Source organism: Gavialis gangeticus, unplaced genomic scaffold (genome assembly GCF_001723915.1).
Source record: "Gavialis gangeticus isolate Ggan-Ray unplaced genomic scaffold, GavGan_comp1, whole genome shotgun sequence".
NCBI classification, from domain to species: Eukaryota; Metazoa; Chordata; order Crocodylia; family Gavialidae; genus Gavialis; species Gavialis gangeticus.
In genome coordinates, this window is record NW_017729022.1 from 53098574 (window position 1) to 53108389 (window position 9816).

Here is a 9816-nt window from a genome sequence, read left to right on the forward strand (position 1 = left end):
TGGCACATCAGTCCAGGGCTTGGATCCTCTAATTGATAGACTAAATATTGCTAAGTGCAAAGATTCTTTATCCCATATTGAGCTGATGCCTGTAATAACACCTCCACTCTGTTGCAAACCCTCAAGGTACATTTAGGGTTTGTTTCAAGTAGGATAAAGGCTTGCTCTTAGAGCACATGAACTTCTGACAAGGCTGACTTACAGAACAATGAAAACACATATGTTTCTGACTGCATCCCCTCAACTGATGCTCAGTGCTCCCAACAAATCTGAATGATTTAAAAATCTTTAAGGTTGCTAATCTGAACTGTAGGCCGGGGAAATCTCTGGACTAGATCTCCACAAGATAATTTCTAATGGCCTCAGTTACTAACCAGCAAGTCCCAAAGTAAAGGGACAGATCCTGAGCTGTGGTCAATAAGTATTCAAAATAGTTTGGGAACAGATTGTAAAAGTGCTTATTCACCCCTTCCAGGACCACCAGCATGGATTAGACTGTAAAACTCTGATCTGTAGTGGGATATGGTAGGCAGAGCAGTTAAGGCTTCTTACTCCATCTCCAGAGGCATGGGTGTGAGCCTTACTTTGGACTCATACTGAAGGGCTGACACTGTTGACCCAGCTGTATCTAGTCCTTCAGGTAAGGGCACCTAAGGGGGCCTGTGTGTACCACTGGCTACAAAAACTGCTGTGACTTAAGCCTGATGGCTCTCTGGGCTGGTGTGTTTAGGTGGGCCTTGGATTTTGAGAACTAACTACAGCAGGTCTACACCAGTGTCCTACTCCAGGCAGCCATGGAGAAACCTTAAGCAGCTGAGTTTTGCAGTGCTGTATTCTGGTTCAGTGAGTGCCCCATGCAGCTTGTGATGAGTCCTGGAATCTATCATCACTGTACAAAACATGCTCACGTGGAAACAGAGATTCCCAAGCAAGCCTCCCCCCAACCCCCATTACTGCATTCGTTTCATAATATAACAAATGCAGCCGCCATTTGCCCTGGCTATTTTTAAAATGTCATGGTATGATGAAGTATTTAAAGTATGTATAACTAGCTCCTTCCTTTTGTATTTCTTGAACCACAGAGGGTGTGTACAGAAGTGCTCCATGCATGTTTTACAGTGCTGTAATTTAGAGCACTTTTGAAAGCACTATACAGTTATAGCACTATTAAACATGACAGAAGCTCAGTGTTTGGTGTGGGGGCCAATAAGCCTCCCTTCCACACTAGGTGGCAAGGGACGCTCCTCAGCCTCCTGGAGCTTCTCCACTGGTCAGATGTGTGACCAGCATACAGAAGTTATTGAAAGTGCTGTAGGTTGCTAAGTGCTGTAAAATACAGTGCTTCAAATTGAACACCTCATTTAACAACGGTTAATTTAAAGCACTATACTCATTTTTAAAGTGCTGTAAAGCTGGACACTTCTTTTAAGTCACAGCAATAAGGGGCTTTAAATGGAGAAAAAAGCAACTTCTGTACACACCCAATGATCTTAGAGATAAGGCATACTGCAGTCACAGCTGCTGCTTCTGTGTCTTGGAAAAGAAAATCATTTCAAAGTAATACATTCCTTTATAAAGCCTCAAACAGAACAGCACTCACTTATTCATGTGAGTAGGGACAATTGTATGTGAAATATTAGATCATGAACTTCTGCAGACTTACACATGAGTAACTTTACAGATGTATGTATTTGCTGCCCACGAGTTGCTGCTTCAACAGGATTTCCTCCAACAGAAAGAAAAATATGGCTAGTAACAGTACAAAAATGCTGGGCTGTTGTAGCACAATGATGAATTGAAGTCCCAGTGTCAAGCCTGGTATATTTACCTAGTCCCCCAAACAATGCTAACTGGCCTTGCAGTGTTCCACACCCAAGAATAGCAGCCATATTGAGAAGCACATTTGAAGCGTGGCTCAAGCCTAATCCTCAGAAGGACACCGACCCTCCTCCTTGGAAAACAACTGCGTAAAGTTAAAGGCAACAGAAAATGCTATCACCAATAATGACAGTAGCTAAAACACGTAATTACTTTTTCCACTGATCCCAGCCAGTTTTTTGTGGCCTCTACCAGCAGAGAACCTGATTTGCTTGCACAATTCAAAACTAACTGCTTGCACTCTGCTTCCTCCGCCTCCTCCTCTCCTCCACCCCCAGGTCAGTGGGGATAAGCAGGCTCAATCCTAGGTTGTGGGGCAGGGGTATCAGACCCGATCCAGGCTGGGGGGAGTGGTGGGCTGGATCAAGAGATGACACGAGCCCAAACCAGGCCATATATGCGCAGTGGGGACCCAGTCTGGGCAGATGGGGACTGGTGGGGTCTTGATCTGGGCTGCCTACACTGCTCCTGAGAGCAGGGGAGCTGGGCAGACACAGCCTACCTGGCTCCTAGCCATGCCTCTGCTCCCCAGCCCTCTAAGGGTAGGTCAGAGCAGTGAACATTACAGGGGATATTAATCCTTAGCATGCAACTGCTCAAAGCACTGCTAACTTTTTTAACACCACCTAACATTCCTTGAAGTTAGCATCTGCTAATTATAACATGTAACTATACCCTGAGTCCCTGAGAACCACTGAATTTATGACATTTATCACTCAGGACTGAACTAGGATTTCAGTTCAGATCTCCAGAACTGAAAGATCAATGAATTAGTTCACTCTACCTTTTCCTTGCTGATAGGCTTGGTCTGTAGCTCTCGTCCAAACTCTGTTTAAGGTAATTAATACTTAACACTTATTTATATGTTTAAAGCATTTCAAGGAGATGGAGTATAGTGAGGTATAATAATATAAGTGTAATTATATAGCTAATTCTCACAACAGCATTTTGAGGTTATTCATATCCTTGCCTTGTGTGGCAGTAAGGCCAGCCAGGGGAGCCCTGCAGGTGTTGCTGGTCCTCCTTAGGACAGCCCACAACTTAAAAAGCTGGCATGTGGTGGCAATAAGAAGTCTCATGTGACTGCAGGGGAGGAAGCTGGCTGAGAGAGCCTGAGCTGGGTCAGGGCTCCAGCTCAGGCAGAGAGCTGCAAGCTGGTAGTTGCAACAGTGGAGCCAAAGGGAGCAGCATGCTTTGGGAGGAAGTGGAATCACTCCAGAGAGACACGGCAACACCTGGAGGACAGCATAGGAGCTACTGGGGATGGAGGAGGTTCCAAGGGATCCTGAGAGGGTCCCCAGCCTGGCCAAGGCTGAAAGTAAGGGGCCAGATAAGCAGAGCCCCAGATAAAGCCTTGAGGAACTTGGGTGCCCCTGAGAGAGTGGGGTAAGGCACTCAGTTAGGGCAGCAGACCACTGTAGGAAAGGGAGCCGGTTCAGAGAGCTCCGAGGCCAGAGGCATAAGGAGAACGGTGCCAGGCCAGGGTGTGCCTGGGAAGCTGAGAGTTAAGAGCATAGTGGGGCTTGAGGCCCAGGAACTGGTATAAGAGTTGATATGGCTCAGAGCACGAAGCCCAGAGTGAGAGAGAGCTGATGACCATGGAGGCATTTCGTCCACCTCGACTGGCCTAGTCGAGTCCAGGGCCCAGAGGGGCCAAAGGGCAGTTGCCTACTTGAAAGGGACAGGCCAGAGCCACAGAGGGCCTGGCACCACAACTGGCCCAACCTGGGGCCAGGACCATAGAGGGTCACAAGGTCCTGACATACTGAGGGCCACGGATGAGGGGTGGAAGCCAGGGCCATCCCAACCCACATGATGGGGGCTAGGAGAGCCTCCTGAAGGTAGAGTTGTAAGGAGCTGGGCATGTGGTTGAATAGGGCCTGAGCGAGATCTGGGGCTACAGCAGGGAAGAGCCTCCCAGAAGGGAGAAGGTACACCCTAGGGGAAAGCTAGGGAGAGCTCGGAGGCAGGGTGGCCTGCCAGAAGGGTCCTGGGTACGACCTGAAACTGCACCCTGCACCCCCTCATTCAGCCCAGCGGTGTGGTGGGACTGCCTGTGGTGGGGCAGCCTCCAGTAAATCCCACACCTCGTCTCCCCAGTGAAAAGGAAGGATGGGGCTCTGCAAAGCCTCAGCCACTGCTGCCTTGTGAGGGTACCCGGTGGAGGGAGAAGGCTAAGGGAGCACACCCTGACAGAAAAGCAAGGGGCCCCAGGAGACAACGGGGGCCAGGAGGGCCTTGAGGTCCCTGGGAGTAGAGGGGAGCCTGAGCAGGCAGGCCGGGCTATTGCAAAGAAGCTCAAGCTGGTAGGCTAGGCTGTAGCCTGAGCAAACTGGGACCAGGCTATTAGAGGTGTGAGCAGGTCGGCGCCAGACCTAAAAGAAGGACCTGAGCACACCCAAGCCAGGCCTAAGTTACAGGGTAGACCTGAGCTGGTAGGACCAGGCTAGCAAGCAAAAGAATAGTTCTGAGCCCAAGGGCCAGGTGATCTAAGATAAGAAAGGCCCGAGCAGATAAGGCCAGGTCCTTAAGAGTGTGGAGGAGGCCTAAACTGTGAGGCCAGGCTATCATAAGGAAGGCGTGGGCAGACAGGGCCAGATCCTTAAGATTGGGGAAGAAGGTCTAAGTAGAGAGGCCCAGCTATTGAGATGTTGTAGAGAAGGCCAGGCCACTTGAGAGTGGGGAGAGCCCAAGCTGCCATGGGCTAAAGATGAGTGGCGACGGCCTGTATAAACAGACTTTAAACACCATCAGGCCAAGGGAGAGCATAGGGTCTGAGTGGCAAATAGCAGGCCAGTTTGAGGAGCGGGGCCTGAATTAGGCATCATCAGGCCTATAAGACTTGGAAGGGGCTTGGAGATCTGCCAACAGGCCAGCACATGTGGAGAAGGCCTGAACAGGGCTTACACTGGTAACAATAGGCCAGCCTGAGTGGAGAGGGCCTGCACAGGGCCTGGGTGTGACTGTGGCACCCCCTGGTGACTCCGTGACTGTGCCTCACTCTGCCCCAGGGGCACCTTCCCATTTCACCTGCCACACCTTGATGGAATAAATAGGTAGGCTGCCCACAGGCCCTCGCCAGGCCTCAGTCCCACTGGACCTTGCTGCGTCCAGGCCCCCCGCTTTGCCTCACTGGTAACTGTGTCACTGAAGGCACCTCAAGCTTTAAGGTCTAATTGCATGGCTCCAAATCCTTCCCTTTACTATGCCCCATGCCTCGCAGGTGTTACAAAGATGTTATTCCCTCTGTTGGGGCTTCGGCCTCCTTGGCCTCAGCCCCTTTAATCTAGCTAGGCCTTCTAGCCTAGGCCCACTGTGTCAGATCTAGCTTTGAGGCACTAGCTTCAGTTTGTCCCTTCCAGTCGCCAGGCCCCTGGCCCCTGTCTGCTGGGCCCCAGTCCTCTATGTGGCTGCACCCCAGGCCCCTGTGTACTTGAGCCCGCCCCCAGCAGGGCTCAAGGCAGTCGAGTGTCCACTGAGCACTAATAAGGCCTCCGTATCTCCCCTCATCCCAAACCTCTGGTAGAAACAGTAGTGTAAAACATATCCTGGGCTGTAACATAACAATGGAAGCAGCCCTCTGCACCTTTAAAAGGGCAAACCTTTACCCCAAATATAGCATACCTCCCTGTTTCTGTAGGCAGCACACAGACAGCCCAGCACCCCTGGGAGGCTCCCCTGGGCAGGAGTTCCTTCCCCTGCAGCAGCCAGTAAAAGACTCCCCTAACCGAGCTTCAGCCTTCCACTTTTAAGTTCCCAGGGCCCTGCCTACATTCGGTCAGCTGATCACTTGCAGGGGTCTGCTGATTGCCTCACTTTGCCCTGTTGCCCTGGCAACTGGCAAGTGCTATGCCCTGCCTGCCCTGCAGTGCTCCTTGGCTGGGCTGTCTTTTTCTCAAAGTAACAGAGGGCCCAGGGTTCTCTGTTACAGTGTATAACAACAAACCATACAGGCTATGACTAAGTGATAATGGAATAGGACAAAGTAGAGGTCCAGGAAGTCATGAGCTGAGGCGGAGGTCAGCTCAGATAGTAAACAAGAAGTGGATCAGCACTAGACAGGACTATAATAGGAGTGTCATCTGCAAGGCATGGTCCACAGTGTAGGGAAGGTCGGAGCCATGGGTGGTGGCCCATAAGGCCGAGGCAACCAAGACAGCATGCACCACAAAGATCATGGTAGCCTCCCACAATCCAAATATATAATATCCCAACAAACACATGGCAGGTGAATGCAGGCAGACATCACAAATAAGCAGGCACAAATTTTTTTTTTGGTGGATGCCCTGACTCCCCGGTTACACCTTCACAGAGCAAATGTTGCTTTTGTAGTCACATGGCTACAATAGAAGATTTCTGAGCAGTGGTTAGCAAACAGTGTGGTCCAAGTTGTCTCTAAACAGTCCCGAAATGTCATGGTTTGATGAGGAAGGACTGGGGGGTCTGTGCAACATGTATAAAAATATAAATAATAGGGAGAGGCCTCTTGAAATAGATGCTTGTTCTGCTACCAATATCTGTATTAAAATAGAGCTCTGGGAAGTCTAGGGAGTGAGGGATAGTCTATGTGGTTCAAACAGCAAGAAGGGCAAGGTCTACACTAAAAAATGGTTTGCTGGCCAACTGTTCTGGAGCAGATGTCATTATACTAGTGAAAGAGTGCTCTTGCCAGCTGGTATCATTCCCCAAGCAAAATAAGCTATCCTGGCAAATGTATTTCTATGCTAGCATGTTTGTGCCTGTCCTTAAGACTTTGACCAGTATAAAATGCTGTAAAAAATAAGCACTGCCCTAATTAATTACTAGCCTGAGCAACGTTTCTAGTGTACATGTCTTTCTCTTAGTAAGTAGCTCATTTGTATAAGCAGTAGACAGAAGAGAGATGTTCAAACATGTTTGCCACCTGCTAGGCTCAGGCTTTGTTATGAATCCTTTGACAACACAGGGATTCTTTGTATTTGCATGTGACAAGAATGGAAAGTCCCATATCAAAATGAAAGTGAAAATACTCATCTTATAAAATCACACGTTATGCAAATACAGTTCAGTTCTAGTGCAGCATTCAGTGCTGGAGCAGCGCTCAGTCGGAGAACAGCTGACTAACAAAACACAAGGCTGTAGAAGCTGTAGTAGAGAAGATCGACAAAACAGAACGTGGAGTTCTGCCTCTTCTTGATTTGGGAATTCAGCATTCAGTATGATGCCTCTCCTGTAAGTATCCTCCCCATTGGCTACTCTGTTTTTGAGATGTTGTTTCTGAAATTATACTGCACATGTGAAAAACAAGTCTCTTTCCTGAGCCTTTTAAAGAGACACCAGCAATTTAAATCCCTGCTCCCATGTGATTTTTTTTACTTGTTTCTCTTATACGTAGAATATAAACTCAATCTAATCAAAAGGGATATGGGGAGATATTGTTTACTTTCCATATTTGTTTCTTTTGTGTATTTGATGATTGCGTGGTATAATCAGTTTCTTTCTGCATTATATTTTGTGAGTTTGACAGCACTCTTTGTGTAGCAAATATCACATATTCATGTCAAATTTTCATGCAGCAACAGAAAAGTGAAAACAATGTTTTAAATAGAAAAATTAACTAAAAAAAAAAAAAATAGAAGCTGTGACAAAACCCTAGGCTGTCAGGGTGCTCCCAGAGATGCACCTGTTTGTGTAAGTTTACCAGTCCCCCACTGCATTGTGGGGGTCTGCCCAAGTTACTGATCTGCCCAGAAGTTATAACTGACCATAGGCAACTGAGTCAAATGACAGAAAAAAATAAAAGGGTGTATTTCATAGGAAGAAAAAGTGATCAAATGCTTTGACAACAGAATATGGTAAAACGAACCTGACAAAAACCGACAACCTCCTTAGGCTACTCTCAGACTACCTCCTAGCCTTCATAAAGTGTCAATGAAAATTCCCCCAGGGTTAACCACCTCCTCACAGTCCCAGCCAGCTCCCTCCACCCAGGGGCCTCCAGTCCACCTTTCCTCCCAGGGAGCCCTCCCCTGCCTGTCGCTCCTTCCAGAACATTCCACACAGCTCCTCCCACACTGACAGAGCGACCAGATGAGATCAAGGATAAGTAAATACCTAAAATTACCCTCCTACAACAACATGCCAACCCTACCTAACATTCCTCTTGTTTCTTCCCCCTCCCCCGTCTCCTCCCTTTTTTCCAGTGGGTTAGATTTGTGGTTGACAAGAGTTGAATTGACTGAAAAAGTAAAATGAGATTATTGGCATTTCTGTGATGCATCTCCCTGACTTTCTTGCTTGAACAAAGCCAGGGTGCTCCAATCACATCACCTTTGTCTGCAGAGCCAAATTTTTCTCTCATGTCTGCAGGGCAGAGGTGTTAATTTCAAAGGGGTTAAGGAACCATGGAGAAGCAGTGCAGATGACAGCAGAATCAGAAACCCGGGGTTTTTTGTGTATGCGACAAGGTGTTCCTAAGAGCACTGATTAAAGATTGACCTTTGTGCTCTGCTAACAATGCCTACAGGTGTTTAGGGGCCATGATCTAACTCACGGCACTTTATACAAAGTGCCATGAGTTAGAGCCCCCTCCCCACTGACCCAACAGACACCTATTGGATTGGGGGAGATTAAGCCTGCCTGCACCAGCCCTGGCCAGCAGCTGGGAGCACTCCACCGGCCTCCAAGGACACTGACAAACCATCCCTCCCCACAGCCTGCCCCGCATCCTCCAGCTCTGGGGCTGCCAATGGGGGAGAGAGGGGGAAAGAGAGGAGGCATCACAGAGCTGCCAGTAGCTTTACCAGGCTGGAGCTGGAGGGGGGAAGGTGAGGTGGCCTGGCCCAACTACCCCAATACTATAGCTGGGTGGGGGGAGGGAGGACACAAGGTGAGGGGGCTCTGTTCCTTGCTTAGCTATCTAGCATTAAGTTATACTCAGCACCTTGCTTAGCTATCTAGCATTAAGTTATAAATGAAATCCTGAAACCCTACACTCAGCTGCTGCCTTAACCACAGAGGCACCTAAATAGCCTAGGTACCTCAGGGTGTCTACATGGTACAATGAACTGCCAGCCAGACTTACCAAAGCTAGCTCTCAAGCTCAGGGTCTGGTCACACATTACACTAAGAACATGTTTTATTGTGGTTTTCAGTTACTGACTGGTCTGTCATTTTCCTATCTTCTTTACTTAATCTGCTGTTTGCACTGTGAGCAAGACCTGAGCCAGAAAAAAAGGAATAACAAAACAACACCTTACTAATCACATACAAGTTCTTCTTTTGCTTAAAGGCAGACAAGTTTTGTTTGCTTAAAAGCATGCAACATCAGTGAAAGAGAAACCTGCTGTCATTTACAAGAATCTCAAACACAAAAGCCTTTCAGCAGCAGTAAGAGGATATCTATAGGGCCTTTGTGCATTTTGCACTTAGAATGTGTTTTATTTTAGATCATAGTGTTACTATGAGTTTAAAAGTTTTCTGAGCAGCTGCACGGCAATGCTTGCTAAATAAAACATGTCATAAGTGCCAAAGTCATTGAAGACTCTGGTACACTGCAGTGTGCTGCAGGGGCTGGGACCAACAAACAACCTTTTTTGGTCCCAGCTGCCCCACTGCACCAGAGTCTCTTGATAGTATTACCTCCATGGAGCAGTGAGGTGTTAGCTCAACCCTTTAGGTGTATGATTGAGAGCAGGGGTGGGCAATTATTTTGGCTGGTGGGCCACTTGAAGAGTTTTAGTAAGCTGTTGAGGGACACGCACATAAAATCTTTCAGGAATAATAATTTTGAGAAATTATAGATAAAAAACAAATCGTACACTAAAATCAAATATCTACTACAACATATTTTAATTTTATTTAAAAAATCTTTTTGCCCTGATTTTTTTTTTGTGTGCAGCGTATATATAGAGGTGATTTGCATAATAAAAGGGGGGTGGGAGGTGTAGAGTACGGGGG

General features: G+C 47.7%; 1 protein-coding gene and 1 long non-coding RNA gene across 4 annotated transcripts in view; one reads left to right on the plus strand and one right to left on the minus strand.

Moving 5' to 3' along the window:
- LOC109295866 overlaps window positions 1-9240 on the minus strand; it is a 24476-nt gene extending 15236 nt beyond the window's left edge. Inside the window, exon 1 of the long non-coding RNA XR_002096851.1 lies at window positions 9229-9240. This is a non-coding gene — a long non-coding RNA (uncharacterized LOC109295866). The remainder of the gene's footprint in view (window positions 1-9228) is intronic.
- TMEM140 (transmembrane protein 140) overlaps window positions 6765-9816 on the plus strand; it is a 13113-nt gene continuing 10061 nt past the window's right edge. For all 3 annotated transcript variants that reach the window (XM_019514966.1, XM_019514967.1, XM_019514965.1), the window contains exon 1: window positions 6765-7089. The gene's annotated coding sequence lies outside the window, so the exon portion shown is untranslated. The remainder of the gene's footprint in view (window positions 7090-9816) is intronic.